Raw genomic sequence first — 24,855 nt, 5'->3', positions numbered from 1 at the left:
ATCCTAACCTCAAAAAAATCACCCTTTACAAACTTGTTGATGCGTATATAGAGACCTCCATAAACTAAAAAAGTACCCAAGTGAACGTGTTAATAACTTGTCGCATCCTAATAAACATCCATACACACTGCCAACATAGTGGGCCCTTGCAAAAAACACAGAAAGTATAGCAATTCGCGCCAATAACAAATCAATACCAACGGTTTGTGCAACACAGTTTGGCCAATACCAGAGCGAAATTTCATGCAAACCAGGGAGAAAGGCAACAAAAAATAAATCCTCCTTCTAGTCCCCACAACCAAGCACACTTGCACTTGTTACATTTCTTGTGTGACCCAATAATGGAGAATAGTTGAAGGTTTTCATTGAACCTCAGTCTCACTTTCGTCAACCCCTTCAATTGAGGTCTCTTACAGCAGACATTTCCCTGCAGTAGGTGATTTGCACCATTTTATTGATTATTGATTAATCGACTGAAAAAATGTATATGTATATCAATTTCACAATTAGAGTTTGTAAATACATTGTTACATACGTACATACATATGTATGTTGCAACGCACTTGATTGATGAAAATGTGAAGTAACATTTTGCATATATGGAACGGCTTCTTCAATTATTGTAGTTTTGCGTTGCAATTTATGCTAATTCCCTTTTCAGAAGACTGCAGCAGAACTATTATGAATTCATGAAAGTTTCATTAAATGTCCTTAGGATACCTTTCTGCAATATTTTGAAGAACAACGTCTTTTGGTTGAAGCGCAACTTAAGCACAAATAATTACGCTGCTCCGGCAAAATGCATTGCCATAAGAAATGCATTATTTTCGGGTTTATTGAAAGAAAACTAATGCTAGATAGTTTTTTGCATCACGTTATGTATTTGTTTGAATTTAATGGCGCTTGATGAACTTAATCAGCAACAAGTGTGGCAGATTGGCAAAAACGACTGTACCATTTTTGTTACCATGTGTTTGCAGGCAAAATAAATATGTCAAATAAAATAACAATGGACTACCACGGCTTGCAATTTGCGATGCAGAAGACGGAGTTGCTACTCCTAATGAGAAAAGATATCTCAGTGGAAGTGGATGTGCGCATAGACGACATACTGATAAAGACCAAGAGATCGGTTAAATATCTAGGGATCCGACTGGATACAAAAGTGACCTATGCAGAGCAAATTCAGCACAACAAAGACCGCAAAAATAACGGCGCAACTCAGTCGACTGATGGCAAACCTAGGTGGGCCTCACCCGAGCAGGTGCAAGCTCTCAATGGAGATAGCATCCTCCTCTATGGAAGCCAATTATGGGGCCAGACACTGCACACGGTATGTCGAGCAAAATACCTGCTCTCGGTATAGAGGACGGCGGCTCATAGGGTCATATCATCCTAACGGACAGTGTCGGAGCTCACAGTCCTTTTGATAGCCGGAATGGTTCCGACAGACCTACAGGTTATGGAGCGCGCAAGGCTCTACAGCGCAGAATGCAACGCCCAGAGAGGACACGGTGAGATTCAAACGGATTATAAACGTGCCATACGAGAGAAGACTATCGAGAGATGGCAACAAAGGTGGGCGAATGAGAAACCGGCCAGGTGGACGCGACGACTAATACCCGATGTACGGATGTGGAGAGATAGGAAACACGGCGACGTCAACTTTTACGTTACGCAGATGTTGACTGGCCATGGTTACTTCCGGAAATACCTGCATAGAATGGGCAAATGCCCTTCTAGCAAGTGCATGTATGACGAGCTAGAGGTAGCAGACGATGTGGTACACACATTCTTCTGGGTCGAAAGACGCATGGAAAGGGGAAACATCGATTAACGACGTTTCGCCTGGGACAATAGTCCACAGAATGCTGGAAGACATGAATTGGGAGGCGGTGATGAGATACGCCAAACAAGTACTGCGCAAGAAGAAGATGGACCTGGACGCAGAGGCGTAGAGTATGAATGCAGAGCTATGGATGCATACACAACAAAGATGATATGGATAATCACCAGATATGGGGTCCACTTCGAAGAAATGCGAAAGCGGTTCTGAGGTGAAATTAATATGCAGAGGTGACATAGGGTGGGTTTTCCGCCGGTACCATTGGAAACAACGCGAGTCGGGCATAAGGCGCGGTCGTACTCCTCACATGGGTAAAGCTTTTTGCCATCTTGACAAAAATAGATAACAATGCAATAATCGTGAATGCTATTGCTATTTGAGTTATCTGCTTATCTAGTATAGACCAGACATTTGGGTGCGCTTTAACAACCTTTTGCTTGCCTACTTATTAATTGTTGCGATGGAATTCTAAAATTTTACTATACAGATTCGAAAAGATCGTACCGTGTGACGGTCATCTCATAGTTTCGAAGATTGTCGACTTATTAGGTCTGTTCTAGGTTTCACTTGCCCCATAACGCTTCATAAATTTTGTATCGTAAGATCTATTAAAGAATCCAAAGAAATCTTCTCACACAACACTAATTCTATAATCAACAAACTTTTTTGCGGTTGCTACATTTCATTGTTTTAATACCCGCTACTGAAGGACGGGCATACATAGATTTTATCATTCCGTTTGCAACACATCGAAATATTCATATCCGACCCTTTAAAGTTATAGTTCTTCAAAACTACATAGTAAAAGTTTCTTTGCTAAATGCCGCATGTAGTCAAAATTGTTCACCATGGTTTCCACTCCATTATAACAAGTTAAAATTTATTAGGTGAAATCATATCCTAATTACCTAAAGGTTAATTTGTGCCAATGTATATTCTTGGTCGCCTTTAAAATCTGAGACGATCTACCCATGTCCGTCCCTCCGTCTGTTGAAATCACGCTACAGTCTTTCAAAATTAAGATATTGAACTGAAACTTTGCACAGATTTTTCTTGTATTCATAGCCTGGGTAAGTTAAAAGGTGATCTATATCCGGCTATATCTTGACTGATCTCTCGATGTTTTGTCTTAGGCCAGTGAAGACGCATTAATTGCCTGATTTCGCTGAAATTTCGCACAGTGAGTTGTGTTGGACCACTCCACATCCGTATCGATCTACATCGGATTATATTCCGATTTGTTGCCGCATATACCTATTTTCTGATATAAGGTCTGGGGCTCATAAAACGCACAATTATTATCCGATTTCTCTGAAATTTTGGCACAGAGTATGTTTCAAATAGGACCACATTTAAATATAGATCAATCTCGCGACTAAATTAATTCTATTTTGACCCGTAAACGTATTAGCTATTAAATCAATATATTCACCCTGATTCCGGTTGTCAAAAGCGAAAATCGACAAAAGTCGTAGTCGAAGGCGAATTTCAAATTTCGTGGTATTCCGTAAAGTTATTGCCTTCGACGGTTTAGTAGTAGAAGCATAATAATCAAAAATGTAACCAATCAACCAAAACAAAAAATATATGCTTGTTAATGGGCAGTAGGTGTGTTCGTCATGTTTTTCAGTAACAATGAGAATGCCAATTGCTGCCACTTACACTTACACTTTCTCCTGCTGGCAAATAGTGTACGCGAAAACACCTAGTGCAGTCGGGAAAATTGAGAAAAAAAAAACCCTCACAAAGTATTAAGTTTGGTTTGGATTTTTATATTCTTGTTGGGATAAGGACGAATACATAATGCAAAATAGGAAAGAACTCAAAATCAGCAGAGCCAAATATGACACAGAGTTGGCTGCGACTCATGCATTCTTCATGAATGCAGTTACCAAGAAGACGCTAGACTTAAATTAGTAAACAGCTAAAATATACCTACGCCGCAGGCCGTATATAGTAAAAATATTCTTTATCGTCTTAAAAATCAATGTCCTTATGTCTTTCGGTTGCATTCGCTCTAAAATCTTTTAATATGAAGATATCGAGCAGAAAGTTAATTTGGATTATTTTTTACCTATTGACAGTTTAAGTTCAAAGTTTGGCCTATATGTTAGAAATATACATTGATAAAGTCTCATATAGATCTTCCGAAGTTTAAACATAAAATATTTTTTTTATCTGATATTGCTGAAATTTAAAATCACGACTAGGATTGGAACCTTCGACATCCATGCTAAATACAGTCCACATCGGATCATAGTTAGATATAGTTGCCATAAAGACCGATCTCTCGAATGAACTTTATAAGTTCATAAAATGCATATTCTTACCCAAGTCTGATAAAATTTATAACTGCCTTCTGTGTACATAATTTGACCAACATTTATTTAAGCTCAATGATAAGGGTTTAAGGGTGATAATCAAGTTTAAGCTCAATGATAAGGGGCCTCCTTTTTATAGCCGAGTCCAAACGGAGTGCCGTAGTGCGACACCTCTTTGGAGAGAAGTTTTACATGGCATAGTACCTCACAAATGTTGCCAGCATTAGGAGGGGAAAACCACCGCTGAAAAATTTTTTTTCTGATGGTCTCGCCAGGATTCGAACCCAGGCGTTCAGCATCATAGGCGGACATGCTAACTTCTGGGCTACGGTGGCCCTTCTTCTCGTATTAATTACTAACGCCAGTGCAAGATTTAGTAGGCAATATGTTCCTCGTAAAACCAGACGTAATGAAAATTGCAATTGACAGTTTTTGCCAAATTTGATAGTCGAATTCTCGTCCTAGACAAACAGAATACCGTTTTATTAAAGTGTCAAAATTCGAATACGCCTTCGACAACCGGAATAAGGGTGATTATTTGTGTTATGGAGGCCACTTAACTTAACTTTACACATCTTTAACTATTTTTACACATTTTATTAGATAAAAGAGTTATTTCATCCATAAATGGCATAGTGTTACCATATTTTGCTTAAATTTCGTACAGTGAGTTATATAAGAGCGCTACACATCTTTTCCAAATGAGGTGCAGCTTGGGAAGGATAGGTTCACATCCTCTAAATCAGACAGGTTCTTAAAGAAATGAGAACTCCTTCTGACTGTCAGTGCGGGACACACACACAGAAGGTGTTCTATAGTCTTTTCTTTTTCGATGTCCTCATAGCTTCTGCAAAAGTCGTTACTGGCCACCTTTAGTCTGTCAGCATGTTTTCCGATCAGACAGTGATCTGTCATGACGGACAATGACTGAGACGTCTGTTCTTGCCAGTGACAGCAAAGCAGGAGATTTCTTCAACTCTACATTAGGCCACAAAGTTTTGGAATGCTCACTGCCCCCTCTTTGTGACCATCTACCATTCGTTGCCCTTCGGGCTAAATCCTAAAAACTTAGCTTACATGTCGCTAAAGGCATACCCCCAGATTCCAGTTTCCCTGGAAAGTGTATGTTAGTTCCTAGTCTCGCAAGCTCGTCCACCTTACAATATCTCTGTGGCCCGGCATCTAGAACAGATGAATTTTGAACTGTTCAGCCATCTTGTTGAGATATCTGCGACTGTCGAGGGCGGTTTTTGTGTTCAGAAATACGTTCTCCAGAGATTATATAGCTGCCTGGCTGTCTGAGAAGATATTTATGCCAATCGACTTTGTGATGTTATACTTTAGCCCTTCCACCACTTCTTTAATTGCAAGGATCTCCGCTTGATACGCACTACAGTGGTTGGGTAAATTTTTAGATATGGCCAGTTCTAGAAATTTGGAGTACACCCCAAAGCCCACCTGGTCGTCTAGTTAGGAATCATCAGCTTGTCTAGCCACAATGTCCTGAGGCATAAGATGTAGCATTAAATTCAATGCATCAGATGGTGTCGTCCTCAGTGCGGCTGTGATGCACCAGCAAGCCATCTTTTGATCACGTTGAATATTGAACAATAGGTGGACTTTTGAAGCGCCGTCCACCAGACCACAACGTCATATAGCATTATAGGTCTGACAACTGCAGTATATACGCAATGCATGACGCGCGGTCTGAACCCCCAACTTTTGCCAATGGCTCTCTTGCAGGTGTGTAGGGCAAGAGTGGCCTTTCTTGGCCTTCCAAAAAGTTGGATTTGAAGTTAAATTTTCTGTCCAGCAAAACACCCAGATATTTTGCGATTTAAATGGAACATTCGCTCCTCCCGAGGAGACAGGTGCCACTGTATGTAACTTGTATCTCCTTTGAAAAGAACTACTTCTGTCATTCACGGTTTTACGCCTAGACCACTTTCGGTAGCCCCCTTCGCTGTTGCACGAAGAGCTTCCTGAAGTAATCTTTTAGAGTCCAAAGTAGAGGAGACAGAACACCTCCTTAAGGAGTACATCTGCTGACCCATCTTTTTAAATTCACAGATCCCAAGCCTGCCGTAATGCATCTTTATGTAGGTTATTAATAAACTTTCTTATGATAGAGTTGATGCCTAGAAACTTCAACTTCTTCGTGATTGACGTCGTTTTCCATTATTGGAAGCACCCTCAATGTCGAGAAATGCTACCATTGTATATTCCTTGACAGTGAAGGACTGTTTCAGTGGACTGGCCTTTACTATATACATGCTGCTGCCGAGACAGGCGATCTCCAGGGATCTTTGCCCTAAGATATATTTCTATCAACGTTTCAAGAGTTTTCAGCATAAAGAATGACAGACTAATAGGGCGAAAATCTTTCTCCTTCGTGTGGTAAGGTTTTCCTGCTTTCGGAATGAGAATGACCTTCATGTCCCTCCATCCTACAGGTATATATTACATACTGATACAAGCAGGGTATATCTCCCCAAGCCAAGGAACCAGTCTATCAGACACAGCTTGTAATTCAACCGGTGATACATCATCAGGGCCTGGCGACTTAAAGGAGTTGAAACTTCTTATTGCCCAAAGGATTTTCGGCTCATACACAATTTCCCAATGCGAAAGCATACCAGTGACAACCTCTTCTGGCGCCACGTTGTCCGATGGAGAATTTCCCGGGAAATGTGTATCAACGAGTAGTTCTAATGTTTTCTCACTAGACATTGTCCATACATTCTCTGACTTCTGAATATAACACACCGTAATAGGTTTCGAGGACAGAATCTTCCTTAGCTTAGAGGCTTCAGATGTATTCTCCACGGAGCTATAGAATTCCTCCCAGAATTTGTTCTGAGCCTTTCTCAGCTCGCCCTCATATTTTCTAAGCTCAGACTTTTCGATGTCCCAATCGTATGGTGCTCTTGTGGCTTTCGCCCTGTTAAAGAGTTTTCTGCAGTCCTTCCTTGGACCAACCAGTTCTGGGGCCCACCATGGCGGTCGCTGTTTGCCCCTTGGCTTGGAACTAGGACATGCTGGCACAAGTGAGTCATTCAGGGCCTTCGTGATCCGCTTGACCATTATATCTATATCCTCCACAGTTTCCACTTCCTTTTCTGGCCTAGAAGGAAAGACTTGCAGAATTTGTGCCGAAATTTATCCCAATCCGCCTTTTTTCTGTTTAGCCGAGGGACCACTTCTGCAGTATTTTCTCCAAGACTGAAACTAATATAACGATGATCAGAGGAGCTGTGGTCTTTCAACACTTCCCAGGCATATATCCTGCCTGTTCCTGGTAATAAAAGTCGGTTTATCCTGTTTATTACAAATCGCCAGATTGCAACTTTCACTCTACCTCATGGTTTCTGGATAAGAACCACGTCAAATCCACTTGCCATCAGATGGACCTTTAGTGCCGCCGAAGCGGCCTTACAATGGTGAAGATTTATCTGCAGAAACCGGACCATAGTCATTGGACACTTGCGGTGTGGACGATTAGATGCTTCACTAGTTGCTGCTGTAGAAGTACTGTCCAACCGGATGACCCACCCTCACAGGGTTTTTCGGGTTCCATTTCGATGCCTTCCCCCTGTCTCGATTTTGGGAGGGGGATTTTCAGTCTCCTGCCATCCGCCAGACTTTAGAGATGTGGTGGATAGTTCCTCAGGCAAGTGTTCAGCAGCAACTGCTGAGTCGTCTCCCGATTTCCCAACCCCACCGCTTCTATAGACCTTCAGATTCACCTTGTTGAATCAGTAGGATACAACTCCTTCATACTTGTTGAGGTCTGCGAGACAGCCGGAGTTTAGCATGTCACCATCAACTTCATCCAATCTACTAATCTTCCAGTCGGTGGTTGAAAGATTAGGATTACATTCCCTTAGTCTTCCAAGTATGCAATTAGGATCTGAGGGAATCCTTGGTATCCAAGCGTGTGCCATTGGCCGAAAAGGAATATCTTCTTTCTTGACTAAATCCAGAGCTGCGCCTGGTCAGATCTCACCAATATTTTTAAGGGTGCTACGATACATCTCAATTGAGCGTTGATCTATGAAGGCAATTAGTCTGTATCGACCCCGATACCAGCTCGAATCGTCACAAGGTGGAGGAGACCAAAAAATTCCGCAAGAACATAGGTGTATACTGGCGGACTGTCACCAGTATACATTGTTTAATTATTTCTAGGTATGCAGCCCAGTTCTTCTCCCATGTCAACAACTGTCATCACCAAACTGTCCCTAGTAACATTAGCAAAGGTTCTTGCCATGGAAAGTCCTCCAGGTGACCGCAGCCTTTGGCTGACTGCGGTGCAGTTTCCAAATCTTGAAGTGTAGTCTTTGGGGTAGGCTGTGCAGCGAATCCCCGAGCCCATTTTAGGGAGTCTCTCTCCCTAACAGTGATAGTCTTGAGTCTGAGAGTCTAAGCCTACTCCTGGGCTCTAGATCTGCCGCTCCACTTGAAACAGACGCAGATCATCATCCGCCTAATGGATAACACTATCGTAGCTATCCTTGAGTGACTTAATTTTTTTTTCCCAAAATTACCTATTACGAGTTACAGAAAAATTCTTGCGGTTTCAACGGTTTAAGGATATGATGCGTTATAAAACAACTCACTCTACGAAATTAAAGCAAAATATATAAATAATAATAAATGTGCCTTTAATGGGCCCAAGGCATAGACCGATCTTCCGATAAACGGTCTTAAACCTATAGAAGTAAAACTTTTTGCCCAATTTGGAACAGTGAGTTGTGTTGAACCCCTCGACGTCCGTACTAAGTTTGGTCCAGATCGAACCATATTTCGATATAGCTGTTATGAGTTCATATTTAGTGAATTTTTTACCGGGTTTTGGTTAAAATATATATCTGAGTTGGTAGGAATCCAGAATCAATGCGTTCTTACTTGTTTTGCGAAATACTTGCTAGTTTTGCCTAACAAGGACAGGAATTTAACCACAAGCGATCGCGAGGTGAATGAATTATTGTCCGTCGGAAGGATCGATATGATACCCAATGCTGATAAGTATGATATTTTACCAGTTATCGAAACGCGTCCAAGATTTTCCGATTTGGATCACTGCACGTCAATGGGACTATTCTATAAATAGAAGCTTTATCCTATTAATCGGGATATTCTCTCCTCTCTCTCTCTCTCCAATGGGAGACAACTTAGCTTTGCTAAAATCCTAACATGTCAATGAAATTGGAGGCCAACGTAGTGTAGAGGTTAGCATGTGGCGAGAACATCAGAAAAAATTTTCAGCGGTGGTTATCCCCTCCCAATGCTGGCGACATTTGTGAGGTACGCCAAGATGTAAAATCTTCTCCCCAAAGAGGCTGCGACTCGCCGCTCGGACTCGGTTTTATAAAGGAGGCCCCTTATCATTGAGCTTAACATTTGAATCGGACAACACTCATTGATGTGTGAGAAGTTTGCCCCTTTCACTTAATGGAATGTTCATGGGCAAATTTGCATTGTTGTCTATAAAAACGACGCCATATCAATACGAATACATAGAATTACTTGTTACGTGATCTCACTCAGAGATCTGTTTCAAATTTTGCACAGGTCTTATCTTGAAGAATCATTTGGAAAGTAGGAAAGAAGTTCTATGGAGTAGTTTCTTTCAAACTTCTCCTAAACTTCTGCCGCTAGGTAAGAGCACTCTTAAACATTTGATGAACCACACTTAATTATGACGCATGATACAAAAAAAAAAGAAAAAAAAAAATAGATACACTTACAAGATCATCTTTGTGCAGATCTCTAATAGACATTTTCCTAAACATTTTTGTTATCAAACGTCAAATGAATCGTTTACAACGAGCCACATACAAGCTTCTCAAGTAAAACAAGTAAAAACGTGCTAAGTTCGGCCGGGTCGAATCTTATATACCCTTCACCATGTATCGCCTTCGTAGAGTTCTTTTCCCGGTATCTCTTTTTCGGCCAATAAAAGATAAAAGAAAATAATTACTATGCTATTGGAGCTACATCAAGATATGTTCCGATTCGGAACATAAGCGAATTGAATGTTGAAGACCATAATATAAGTCATTGTGAAAAATTTCAGCTAGCGTGCTATCGACAGACAGACGGACGGACGGACATGCTTAGATCGACTTAAAATTTCATGACGATCAAGAATATATATATTTTGTGGGGTCTTAGACGAATATTTCGAGGAGTTACAAACAGAATGACGAAATTAGTATTCCCCCATCCTATGGTGGAGGGTATAAAAATTGTGTGGAAAGCAAAATAAGAAAAAATACTACTTTTGACAAAACGGAGTAGAATTTATTTTTGTATATACCCATGTACTTAAACGTGGTTTGGTTATTGGTATAAGCAATTTTTTAAAATATTTACCAGCTGTCTATTTTCCCTGATAACATGTAATTACGTGGATATTCATATTTATGCTAGCAAATATGGGTCGTTTAGACTTCAGAAATTGGCTCAAATTGGACTTTTGAAACATGTTGCATTTAACAGGTACCGATGACAAATGAATATACGAGGGTAACCCAATAAGTATTCCTGTTTAATAAAGCCTAGTAATGACTACGACTTTTCACCCGAATAGCTGTAAAAACGCATTACGAGTATAAAAAATAGTGTGGATGAAACTGCGAACACATTCCCCAGAAATATTGAGTTCTATGAGCAAATAGTAGCCACATGTCGCTGCGTTATTTTATACATTTCACTACAATTAATCGCAAATGTAATTAGATGCTTACGAAATGGCTATCAATTAACTCTGCTTGAATGCTGTTGTCTTTGCTGTGTGTTTGTGTTTTGACGAAGAATAGAGTTCGTCGGACTTCGTAATAATTTAATAGACATTTTCGCTGCAAATAAAGTCAGAACTAGGCCTACAGGTCCATATCCTTTTCATGAAATTTTCCATAACCAAGTCGCAAAGTTGCAGCCCTATGTCCTCGATAGCCCAACGAATTCTATCTTTGAGATCTTCAATCGACGATGGGTTGTTGCCGTACACCTTATCTTCCACGTGACCACAAAGAATATGTCTCAAGGTGTTAAATCCCAAGATCGCGGTGACCAATTGTGTTCAACTCTTCCAGAGATAACACTGCCGGAAACTTTTCCCGTAAAAGAACAATGGTTTCGTTGCTTGTGTGGCACCTTGTCCAGATCAGTGCCATCTAACTCCGACCATAAAAAAGCATTAATTATTTCTCGATAGCACAAACCATTCACCGTAACTGTTGATGCAACCCCATTTTTGAAAAATTAAGGTCCAATGACTTCGCCGGACCATAAACCCCACCAAACAGTCATACGTTGGGGATGGAGAGGCTTCTTCAACAATAACTCATGGGTTTTTCGAGCCCCAGATGGCACAATTTTGCTTGTAGCAATGTAGCCAACGAGGTGAAATGGACCTCATCCGTCAAGATGATTTTTCGATTTCGATGGGAACTGTGACTGCAAGTATTTCACCATTTTTGAAGTGAGTTTTAATAATTTTAATGCGTTGCTGAAGCGTGTATCGTAACACTTTTAATAATGTCGTAGTTTCTACTTGTCAATTGTCAAAGGTGATAGCTACCGAAATGCTGTGCGATTCAAAATAACGCCTCTTGTTGGAAAACCTATAGGAGCTATATCAAGCTATGGGCCAATATGAACCATATTTATCTTGGCTGTTGCAATTCACTAAGAATAACACGATAAAAATTTCAGACAAAACAAGAAAACCGTGCTATGTTCGGGGGGCTGAATCTTAAGAAACCACCACCGGATTGTTCAAAAAATGTCTACAAATGAATTTAGTTGAAGGGCAAATGTGTACTTTGCATACCGAATTTCTGCCAATGAGTCACGCATTGAAGCTCTAAGGGCCGTATAATGCTAATCGAGAGATCGTTTTAGATCAGGTTATAAAGCCACAACTGAACACTATGTGCAACATTTCAGCCAAATCGGATTACAATTGCGGCTTCTAAAGTTATATCAGATTATTGACCGATTTGGAACTTCAAAGCTTCATAGCTAAATATAACATGCAAGATTTTAGCCAAATTGGAAGTCGTAAAAGAGCACTATGTGCAAAATTTCAGCCCGATCGGATAAGAATTGCGGCTTCTAAGGGCACAAGTTGTCAAATCGGGAGGCTATTGTGATATGGCTCATTTGCCATGACCTAAATCAATAAGAAGTATCTGTGCAAAAGTTCATGCGGCTCAGACTACACGATCGGCAGCTATCGTGATTCCAACAGACGGAGGGACAGACAGGTGGCTAAGAATGTCGAGAGGATCAAGTATATATATTTTATATATATCGGATCACAAATCAATGTTTGGTGGCTTTACAAACGGAATGACCAGATTAGAATACCCCATCCTATGGTGGTGGGTATAAAAATGCAAATTTACTCATGAACACTCCATTAAGGGACAGCGGGGACGCTTCTCTCATATAAACGGGTGCTGCCCAATACAAGTTTAATCTCACGAATCTTCTTATTGCCGATTCCGAACGGCTGGCCACAGAAAAGCTTGTAGCCTTTGAGCTACGATGGCGCCAACAATTTCGGTGAAATCGAATAATAATTGCACCTTCTAGAAGCTCAAGAAGTTAAAACGGGAGATGGGTTTATATAGGAGCTATGCCAGTCATAGCGAAATCAGTGAAAGATTGCACCCTCCACCCTCAGCAAGGGCAAGATTCATATTGCCGTAATTCAGCAGCCATGGACGACCTGGAACAAAGTTTCTGGACTGAACCATGTTAACTATCAATTTTTGTATGCTAACACTGGTACTCAGCCGAGGACCTGCGCTATTTGTCATAAAAATTTGAATAATATATTTTCCCCAGAGTTGTCAACGCCGGATGCAACAGTGGTGGTGGGGAAAGCAAAACAGACAGGAAATTTGGTACTAATAGGGTGCGATACGAACTCTCACTACATTTAGTGGGGTAGTACCAACTCTAATAAGCGGGGCCAAGCCCTGGCAGAGTTCTTGATCTAATCTAATAACATTAACATCTAATATTAGATGTGACGATATGCTCTTAAAATCTAATCGATGAGATTCAGAATTAGAGGGTCTCCATGGAACACTCTTCTTCTGACCATCGCTACAATAGCACGGCGAGCGCCGAATCCGATAAGCTTCCGGAATAAGTTGAAAACCAAGTGGATAAAATTCGGAAGATGACTCTGAAGAAAACTTGGGCAAGATAATTTAGATTGTCTAAGCATAGAAGACATTGACGACAATGTCAACTGATTTACGACTGCACTAGTAGAGTCTTTCGAAGATAGCTGTACTTTTCGGGAAATGGAATCAGCCCAAGAAAAACCCTGGATGATCGGGGAGATTCGCAATATTGGGAAAGAGGTCCGCAGACTTTTTAACAGAACACGCCATAAAAAGGCGGAAGTTTATTTGGATGTGTATTACACACGGCTCAAGGAATACAATAAGATTACCAGAGCGGAAAAACGTGCCTCCTAGAAGCTTTTCTGCGAATAGGTCGATAGCGTAAATTACGCCGGCAAGATAAAAAAGTTTCTCTCAAAAACCCATGTCCAAATTGAAACTTTAGTAGGCGACTTGGGAGTGAGAGCAGAGACAACGGAAGACATGTTGAGGCTTTTGATGAAAACCCACTTTCCACAGGATACGAAGGGACTCACGCAGACACCGGAATATAATAACGGAATTTATGGTGAAGGAATCCTTGAGAAGCTCCATTTAAGTCACCCGGACCTGATTGAATATTTCTGGCGTTACTACAGAAAGAGGCAGACTATCTGGCGTCTCGTCTGGCCAAAATTTTCACAGCGTGCCTAGGACTTTCATATACTCCGAAAGTCTGGCAGGCGGCAAGGGTGGTGTTTATACCCAAGCACGGCAAGGCAAGTTATGCGACACTAAAGGCCTACAGACCCATAAGCCTTACGTCCTATTAACTCAAAACCATAGAACGTATTGTGGACACCATGATAAAGCGTAGGACATCTAGCGAACTGCTCAAATACAAACGGCATGCCTATGTCAAGGGAAGGTCGGTGGAGACTGCCCTGCAAGAGGTTGTGCATAAAATAGAAGAATACTTCGATGTCAAAACGTACACACTGGTGGACCGACGCAGAATCGGGTGGACCCGGTCCTTAGAGACTGCATAAACCATATGCTAAGAACAACTGGATAAATTGACATAAATATAAGGGAGAAAGTGGCACAAGGCACGCCACAGGGGGCATTTTATCGCCACTCCTATGGGTGCCCACCATAAATGACATATTACGGATGCTGACTGAGGAGGAATTTGAGCATGTCTGCTGTTATTAAACTTTTAAGGGGTAAGGATCCGGAAAGGCCGAAAGGATCTTGAATATGGCATATGACTGGGCTAGACCCAGAGTTCTCAATGTTAACCCAGAGAAGAATGAAATATGCCTGTTCACGAGGAAGGCGAAGGTTGGCCAATTTAACGCACCACCTTTCCTCAATAAGACGATTTCGATATCTGACCAGGTCAGAAAGTGTCACATTCAGGAGCGTACTGAGAAAGCTCACAGATGTTGGGCCCTATGTAGACGGGCCGTAGGCTCGAAATGGGGCCTGAATCCGAGGATAGTCCACTGACTCTACAAGAGCGTGATTGGACCAATACTTATTTACGCCTCAGTAGTTTGGTGAACTGCTATGGAGAAAAGGTGCATCATAAGGGCCATACAACAGGTTCAGAAAACATGTTGTCTTGGCATAGGCGGAGCGATTAGGGCCACGTCCACTAGGGATCTGAAGACTATTCTAGATATTCCACCCTATGGCATACAGATATAGTGTGAGGCAGCCACTGCGACTATGAGACTTAAGGAAATGGGAGAATGGATTGAGGATGGGAGTAGCTCATACCATCGTGATATAATCGAGGCGACGAAAGGAAACCTGGAAGGAAGGAGAGAGGTTTCCGACCGGATACCCGAGATGAACCTTGAGGTCACGCGCGAGGCACTGCTGCCAGCGGCACAGTCTTGGATTAACGAGACCCCAGTTATGCCACCTGGAAGATCATGTTACACCGATGGATCAAAGCTAGAGAACAAAGTGGGCCTGGGGGTCTACATTGAGAACCCAGGGACTGAGATCTGTTTGAGATTGCCCGACCATAATACGGTCCTGCAGGCGGAGATAGGGGCGATCACGGAATGCGTGAGGTGGTGTGATGCTTACGCGATGACGTCGAGTGTGAACATCTTTACGGACAGTAAAATTGCCATAAGGGCAATAACAACCAGGACGGTAAGAAGGAGATTAACGCCTTTTCTGAGGATGGCAAAATCCGCATCGTTTGGGTGTCGGGATATAACGGAGTATGGGGGAATGAAAGGGCAGACAATTTGGCGGTGAAGACCAGAGGACTGCCGTCAACAAACTTGGTTGTCCCGAAGCCTTTCGGGTCGACGCAGTCCGAGCTAAGGGAAAGCGAAACAGTCGGTAGAAAGGCGAAAATTCTATGGGGGATCCAGATCGTGAGAAGACGAGGCTATTATTGAAAGGAAGTAAGAAGGAGGTCAATATAGCTATTGGTATCATGACGGTACACATAGGACTACGAGCTCACTTATGTAAAATCGGTGCGGCAAGTGATAGCATGTGTAGGGCATGCGGGGAAGATGATGAGACGTTGGAACATTTCCTTTGTCATTGCCCGGCTTTCGCGGCTAACAGATATCAGTTTATATGACAGCTGTATGAAATCATGGACCAATTTGGCCCGTTTGAATTCAAACCAAATATTTGTGAACAATTTCAAGGACCTAGTTTTACTCCTTCAAAAAGCGTGCTATCGACAGCCAGACAATCGGAAAATGTGTCTACTTTGTATTTATTATTTATATTTTAATGAACTACAGAATAAAAAGATATGACTCCTTTGAAATCTTGAATTGAAGCAAGTTTTGTTAGAAACAGAATGAAGAAATAAGTATCCTGTCCATCTAATAACGGAGGCATAAAGAAATATACAATACGTGCACTCAATGCTTAACCCTCGTATGAACGCGTTACTAGTGGTAGTGTCATTATTCTAAAATGCTTCTATGAAATAATTTGTGCATGTGGTAAACGTACAATGCACATTTAAATATTGGTAATATTGGTAATTGTGTTTTGACCCCAATTCCAACAAATCGATACTTACAACAGCGGCCGCATAGAACACTGAGTAGATATAGCAGCCTTCATAATGTCATGTCAAAGCGAAAGTTTACATAGAATTTCATGCATAAATTTGTTACCAGAAAGCTGTTTTGCAACTTTAGAAGAATTTTAAGAAAATAATAAAAGTCAAACATATAAATACGTTCGTAATATTTGCGTTACTTGAGTATGTAAGATGGCTTGCTAACTTTTACACTCTTACTAGGAACTATTAATGGGGTTGTATTGAATTTGGTTTTTTTTTACTTTCTTTATCTGGTTTGATCTCGATATCACTTTCATATTCAATTTGCAAACAATAAAAAACCAATTTTAATTTCTCAAAAACTCCCAAAAAGCCTTGCACAACTGAGCAGATAAAAAAAAATGGAGAAAGTTGGGAACCACAACTTTGAGACAGTCAGTAATTTTATCTACCTCGGCACCGCCGTAACCGAGATTAAGCGAAGAATAATACTGGCAAACTTATGCTACTTTGGACTAAGTAAGCAGTTTCGAAACAAGGCCACCTCTCGACAGACGAGGATTACACTATACAAGACACTGATACTACCCGTGCTGTTATATGGTTCAGAAGCGTGGGTACTTGTGAAAGCAGATGAGGCGTTGCTTGGAGTATTTGAGAGAAAGATTCTTCGTAAAATATATGGACCAGTTTGCGTTAACGGAGAATATAGGCGACGTATGAACCACGAGCTGTATGGCGACGATAGCATAGTTACACGCATCAAAATACAACGGCTGCGTTGGCTAGGTTATGTTGTCAGAATGAATGGATGAAGCTCCAGCAAAGAAGTCTTTTGAAGGCAAACACGGTGGTACACGCAAACCGGGAAGACCAAAAGCCCAATGGAATGATCAAGTTGTGGGAGACACCTCGAAACTTGGTGTCAGAGATTTTAGAATGAGCGCAGAAGATCGAGGCGCTTGGAACGCTATTCTACGTTCGGCTAGTAGAACAAATATTCTGTCATAGACAATTAAAGTAAAGTAAGTAAAGAAAAAATTTGTTGGTTTTATGTATTACAAAAATCTGTCGAAAAAATTTAAGAAAACGTTGACACCTCATTTGCGCGATCATAACACGTTGTTCCAAGAGGAGAAAGAGAAATTGAATCCTGGAACAGGTATCAAAAGTGTACGGAGAAACAAAAGTGTATAAGTGCAAAGGAGTTCAAACAAAGTTTGTGGGAAAAAGTTTTATAAGAAGATCAGGGAGTCTGCACTACAAAATCAATTGGTAGATGTTCGCCTTTTAAAATAAAGCCATTCAGTTATGCTATTGACCCGATATCTCGAAAACTAGATGAGGAATCGTCTTATCTCTTTTCTATTTATAGATATGCTTAATAAATGTAGAACTATCAAAAACAAATAAAAGCGTGCTAAGTTCGGCCGGGCCGAATCTTATATACCCTCCACCATGGATCGCATTTGTCAAGTTCTTTGGCCGATATCTCTTTATATAATAATGGATAAGAATTGCTATGCAATTTCAGCTAGACCAAGTTATGAACCGATTGAACACATATTTGGTTTGGCTGCTGGAGACAAAAGTAGAATTTATTGTGCAAATTTCAGCCAAATCGGATAAGAAAGGCGCCTTACAGCGGCTCAAGAAATAAAATTTGGGAATCTGTTTATATGGGAGCTATATCAGGTTATGGACCTATAGAGACCATATTTAACACGTATGTTAAAAGTCATACAAAAAGTCGTTGTGTAAATCAGATAGGAATTGCTCTCTTTAGAGGATCAAGAAGTATAAACGGGAGATCGGTTTATATTGGACCTATATCAGTTTGAGCACCGATTTAAACCATACTTGGCACAGATGTTGGAAGTCATAACAAAACACATCGTGCAAAATTTCCGTCATTTCGGGTAATAATTGCGCCCTCTAGCGGCTCAAGAAATCAAGATCCAAGCCCGGTTTATATGGGAGCTATATCGGGTTATGAACCGATTTGGATCGTACTTAGCAGAGCTGTTGGAAGTCCAAATAAAACACTTTGTGCAAAATTTCAGCAATATCGGAAAAGAATTACGCCCTCTAGAGACGCAAGAAGGTCCAGGTCCAATATCGGGTTATATGGCAACATTTTTCACTATTTTTCAACTTTGATGGAAAATAAAAATATGCCATTAAAATAAATCTTTTATTGCCCTTTAAGAAATTTTTCGATTAAATCGATATTTTATTTCATCCAACATACAATTATGTGCAATAAAATAGGGACAGCGGATAGACGGACAAATAAAGGATTCTAAAGCATGTAAAATGAGAGCTCGATTGATAGTTTATAGCAATTTTTTAATGAATGTAGACTGTAAAAACAACAAGCAAGTGCTTTCACAAGAAAGCACTATTGCTACAAAAACCCCAATTTTAGGTTGTGCAAAATATTGGGTTGCCCAAAAAGTAATTGCGGATTTTTTAAAAGAAAGTAAATGCATTTTTAATAAAACTTAGAATGAACTTTAAACAAATATACTTTTTTTACACTTTTTTTCTAAAGCAAGCTAAAAGTAACAGCTGATAGCTGACAGAAGAAAGAATGCAATTACAGAGTCACAAGCTGTGAAAAAATTTGTCAATGCCGACTATATGAAAAATCCGCAATTACTTTTTGGGCAACCAATAAAAGGCAATTCGTTTAAAAAATTTAGAAAATTCCTCTTTAAAAGCTGTTAGTCAAAGTGAATAAAAAACGATAATTTCTTCGTAGAAATGTAAAAACAAGAGTTTAGGTACAATATTTTTTTTTTTTTAATTAAAGTTTTTCTACTTCTACTAACCTAGGCAGAACGAGGAACTTAGACCCTGTAATAAGAAAATATATGCAAAACTAAAAAACATGGAAATTGTTATAGGAAAGTGGCTGAATTGCTTAGTTTAAAAAACTCTGATGAAAAATGTTTTAAAATGCATACCCAAACCAGAAAACCTTGTCAAGAAACCGAAAATTGTGAGGCGAAGCATAGAACGACCAGAAAAATTTTTCGTCTAAACAAAAAACTTTGGTAAATATTTAAGTTGTAATTTCAATAATTCGATAAACTTCAATTCTTGAAAATTTATGTATAAAAACCATGTTTCAACAAAGGTTTATATAAAGAAAAATGGCGCAATATTCTTTGGTCTGAAAACTAAAAAGCATTTTTAATAGCCCAAATAGGGATATAAGATCATGTAATGAAACCGCTTAAAGCCACAGCGGACTCCAAGTATACCGTACAAATCGTCAAACATGTCGGTGGAAATATCATAGTTTGGGAAATGTTTTCAATGGAGTGAGCCCCGTCTATGGCATAGACGGCATCATAAAAATTACAAATAACGTTAAAATTTTACAGGATTGTATTCTTACATTGTCTGGAGACTTAAAACTAGTCAATTTTTCCATACTGCACCAGAGCCCTAAGCACACGTCGTAATACAGACAATCTTGGCATAGAAGCAATAAAATACCAGTTCTAGGGTAGCCCTCAAAGGCTCCGAATCTAAATTTGATTGAAAAATTTTGGAATATCATTAAAACTCAAATAAGGGGAATACGTCAGTCCAGTTCAAATGAATTTTGATTACCCATTTCAGGTCCATGGGTAATTATACCAGTTTCGGTTCGCCAGAACTGAACCGACTCTGTGCCTAGATTGATCTAAGCCCTTATTAAGCACAAGAGATAGTTAAGTTACTAAAAAGCTGTTAGAACATAATTTGGCTGCAATTGTAACTCAAAACTTGACTTCCATTTTCTAATTCTGCAGTTTTCGTTTGAAATCCAGAAGTGTCCCTATTATTTTCCACAGGTTAAATATTGATAGTATGCTAAAAATGGCAAACAAATAAAACAAACAGCACAGGTTTAACATTTTCGTAACGGAACTTGTTTTTGCTGTCTACATGCATTACAAATTGGTATAAACCATCGATCTAGCTCTCATTTTTTTTAGAATCCTTTAATTGTACGTCTATCCGCTGTCCCAATTTTTTGCCTAGACACATGTCCATAAAAAAATACAATATATATGAGAATGCTTGCCGATTAGAGAACGCTCTATTTTTATACTCTTCACCATAGGATACCCCCAGGTATACTATTGGGTTGCCCAAAAAGTAACTGCGGATTTTTCATATAGTCGGCGTTGACAAATTTTTTCACAGCTTGTGACTCTGTAATTGCATTCTTTCTTCTGTCAGTTATCAGTTGTTACTTTTAGCTTGCTTTAGAAAAAAAGTGTAAAAAATTATATTTGATTAAAGTTCATTATAAGTTATATTAAAAATGCATTTACTTTCTTTTAAAAAATCCGCAATTACTTTTTGGGCAACCCAATAATTTCGTTCATTCTGTATGTAAAACCTCGAAATATGCGTCTGAGATCCCATAAAGTATATACATTCTTGATCGTTATGTCATTTTAAGTCGATCCGTCCGTCTGTCAAAAGCACGCTAACTTTCGAAGGAGTAATGTTAGGCGCTTGAAATTTTGAACAAATACATTTTATTAGTGTAGGTCGGTTGGGATTGTAAATGCGCCAAATTGGTACATGTTTTGATATAGCTGCCATATAAACCGATATTGGGTCCTGACTTCTTGAGCCTCAAGAAAACGCAATTATCGTCCGATTTGGCTAAAATTTTGCGCGTGGTGTTTTGGTATCTCTTTTAACAACTGCGCTAAGCATGGTTCAAATAGGTCCATGTTTTAATATAGCTGCCATATAAACCAATCTAGGGTATTGACTTCTTGAGCCTCTAGAGGGCGCAATTCTCGTCCTATTTGGCTGAAATTTTGCACGTGGTGTTTTGGTACCACTTCCAATAACTGTGTTAAGTATGATTCAAATCGGTTCATAATCTGGCATAGCTGTCATATAAACGGATCTTGGATCTTGACTTCTTGAGCCTCCAGAGGGCGCAATTCTCTTCCGATTTGACTGAAATTTTGCACGAGGTGTTTTGTTATGACTTCCAATAACTGTGCTAAGTATGGCGCATATCGATACATAACCTGATATAGCTGTCATATAAACGGATCTAGGATCTTGACTTCTTGAGCCTCTAGAGGGCGCAATTCTCATCCGATTTGGCAGAAATTTTGTACAACGGCTTCTCTCATGACCTTCAAGATACGTGTCTAATATGCTCTGAATCGATCAACAGCTTAATACAGCTCCCATATAAACCCATCTCCCGATTTTGCTTCTTATCCGAATGAACTGAAATATTACTCAATGACTTTTACAATGTTTAGCATTCATTTATGGTCCGAATCGGACTATAACTTGATATAGCTCCAATAGCTTTACAGTTCTTATTCAATATTCTTCATTTATTTAAAAGGAGATACCGTGCATAGAAATCGACAAATGCTATCCATGGTGGAGGGTATATAAGATTCGGCCCGGCCGAACTTAGCACGCTCTTATTTCTTTTTGTTTTATCAACCCATTAAGCGGATTTTCCCCTTATTTATTATGGAGAAAAATGCTTCCTAAGAGCCTATGGAGAAAAATGCTTTCTAAGCGCTTATCACCGTCTATTATCGCCGAATATTAATGACATTTTTGGTAAGCGTGTAAAATAGAAATCATATGGTGTCATATTTCAATTTTAATGAAAATATTAAAGGAGGAAGAACGTAGTATATTTATTCAATGATTAAAGGTTCGGAAATGCAAAAAATTGCGTATAATTAAAAAAAAAGAAACAATTTTTAACGCAGCCAAATATTTATTTATAAATAAAATTACTTATTTTTGTGTTTTGTTGATATGTATTTGGTTTCTTCGGATGAGTATTAAGGCCGGTTATGCTCTCGTAAATGTAGAGAAACGTGTCAGCTGTTTTGTTTATCCATATGAAAACATATCAAAACAATTACCGAACGTAAGGATTGGTACTCTATTCTGCTTTCGAAATAGCGGCTGAAATTTTCAATTGTTTCCCGAGCGAAATTTGACAGCAATCAAATGTTTTTGTTCCATACCCTATTTTATATGCTTTTTCTCAAATAAGTAAAGAAAAATTAACCACTGAAACAAATAATGGTGGTCTCATTTGTACAACAACCACAAATGATATGGTGCAATCCGCCATCTTGCATAAAGCTGATCGACGTTTTGCCAACACACACAAAGAAATTTGTGTACGTGTGTGTATACGTGTGCGTACATGAGCAGAGAATATTCGAGAAAGAAGATAACAAAGAGAATGCAAAAACTGACATCTTAATACCGTCAAACCTGGCCGGCTGGTAACAGCGTTCGCGTGAGACCACCTTTTTAAATCTCCCTTGAAATGATGTCGGCAATAGTTTGAAGTGTTGCCAATATAGTAGTTTTTGCCATTTCTTCGCTATAAGCAGAGTACTACTTTCCGCCTATTTTTAGTCAACGTTTTTTTTTTATATGGCGTTTGACAGCATTCCGCCTGAAAAGCTGAACAGAATACTCAGAACACCGAAAAGTAGAACTCGGTATATAAAAATCGCAAAATTTTGCCCATGAACATTCCACTAAGGAACAGGGGCAAACTTCTAACATATCAATGAGTGCAGTCCGATTCAAGTTTAAGCTCAATGATAAGGGGCCTCCTTTTTATAGCCGAGTTCAAACGGCGTCACGCAGTGCGACACCTCTTTGGAGAGGAGTTTAACATGGCATAGTACCTCATAAATGTTGCCAGCATTAGGAGGGAAAACCACTGCTGAAAATTTTTTCTGATAGTCTCGCCAGGATTCGAACCCAGGCGTTCAGCATCATAGGCGGACATGCTAAGCTCTGCGTTCAGGTGGCCTCCGTACATACACATAAGAAGAAATTACAAGATGAGTGTTGGGGTCGAGCATCAATACGGCGCCATGGTATCTGCTAAACTATGTTAGGACTATAGATGTCGTGAAACCACAGTCTATTGAAGGATTCCACACACTTCGACCTCACTGTTTAAGAACCCGCGGCCTACAGGGCCGGCATATATCCTGATTTCGAACACTCTTAATCCCTTCTTTCTTTTGCGGCTATCGTTATGGCACAGAGCTCTGCCTGAAAGAACATACACTCGTCCAGCAGTCTCACGTACATACAGATGTTGTGTGTGTCGGAGTATAGAACCAAATACAGTTCATATCCCCATCTTAGGGCTACCTATAAAGACCGATATATCATTCCCTCCTCTTTCGGTTGGAAAGACGGCTCGACTTCTTGTGCCACTTCGCAAAGGGCCGTCTTCTCCGAAGCATAATTGCTTGTTTACATTTATTCTACACTAGCTGTCGCGGGCCCGCTCCGTTGCGCCTTCTTTTACTTTATATAGAACAAAAGTTTCCTTGGAATATTTATTTTCGACAATTAAAGAGCTTTTAGTGAAATACCATGCTTAGTACAATTTAACAATATAAGTGCCTTTGTCCGTGTTTTCGGGGGTTAGGTGGTCCCCCAAGCACTTGGCCCTGGGGGACCACCTCACCACCTCAGCATCGTGCTCTTCTTTCAAAAACCATTTATTTAAACCGCATATTGCCATTGATTTAGGGGAGTTTACACGATAAGGCGTCCCCCAAACACATGGCCCAAAATAGGTTATCAAATTCGTTTTCTAATCTTAAATACCACATATTGGCATGGTCGAAAACTTTTTACCCTATGCGGGGTGTTTTGGGGATATACCTTTAATTTGAGCCCCATATTTCCATAGTCGGCAAACGTGACCGGCTTGGGGGGTGTTTTGGGGGATGGGCGGCCACTCAGTGAGTTGGTCTTGAAAATATATATCAGATTCGTGTTCCACTCTAAAAACCCTCTTATTTGAGCCTCATATTGCAAAAGTCAGCAAATACTTACTATTTGGGTGGTCTTGTGGGGGTGGGGTGGCCCCATAGACACTTTTCCCAAATATTGATATCAGATTCGTGCTTTACTCCCAAAGACCTTTCATTTGAGCCCCATGTGGCTATGGTAGTAAATTTGTCCCCTTTGGGGGAGGTTTTTGGGAAGAGGCGGCCCCCAAACACTTGGTCTCATATTTAGATATCAGATTCTAATTCTACACTCAAATGCCTTTTATTTAAGCCCCATATTCCCATGGTTAGTAAATAAGTCCTGTTTGGGGGGTGTTTTGGGGAAGGGATATCAGATTCGTATTTGGATATCAGATTCGTATTCTACTCGCAAATACCTTTCATTTGAGTCCCATATTGCTATGGTCGGTAAAAATGTCCGTGTTAGGGGTGTTTTGGGGGTTGGGGTGGTCCACAGATACGTTTTCTTATCCTAAATAACTTTCACTTGATTCCCATATTGTCGTGATCGGTCTAAATATATGTTTGGTAGGTTTTAGGGTGGGGCGGCCCCCCTAGGTACCCCATCCGAAATTTGGATACCAAATTTTTATTTTTAGGGTACTCTATGTGAGCACGCAAAATTTCGCTTAGATCTGGCGTTTCTGAGAATTAG

At 40.1% G+C, this 24,855-nt stretch overlaps 1 protein-coding gene across 1 annotated transcript in view; it reads right to left on the bottom strand.

The window, feature by feature from the left end:
* LOC106085295 (CD63 antigen) overlaps window positions 1-24,855 on the bottom strand; it is a 57,240-nt gene that overhangs the window by 25,451 nt on the left and 6,934 nt on the right. The window lies entirely within an intron of this gene.

This window comes from Stomoxys calcitrans, chromosome 3 (assembly GCF_963082655.1).
Source record: "Stomoxys calcitrans chromosome 3, idStoCalc2.1, whole genome shotgun sequence".
NCBI lineage: Eukaryota > Metazoa > Arthropoda > Insecta > Diptera > Muscidae > Stomoxys > Stomoxys calcitrans.
The sequence above is the reverse complement of the archived record's forward strand: the minus strand, read 5'-3'. Positions and strand labels throughout refer to the sequence as shown.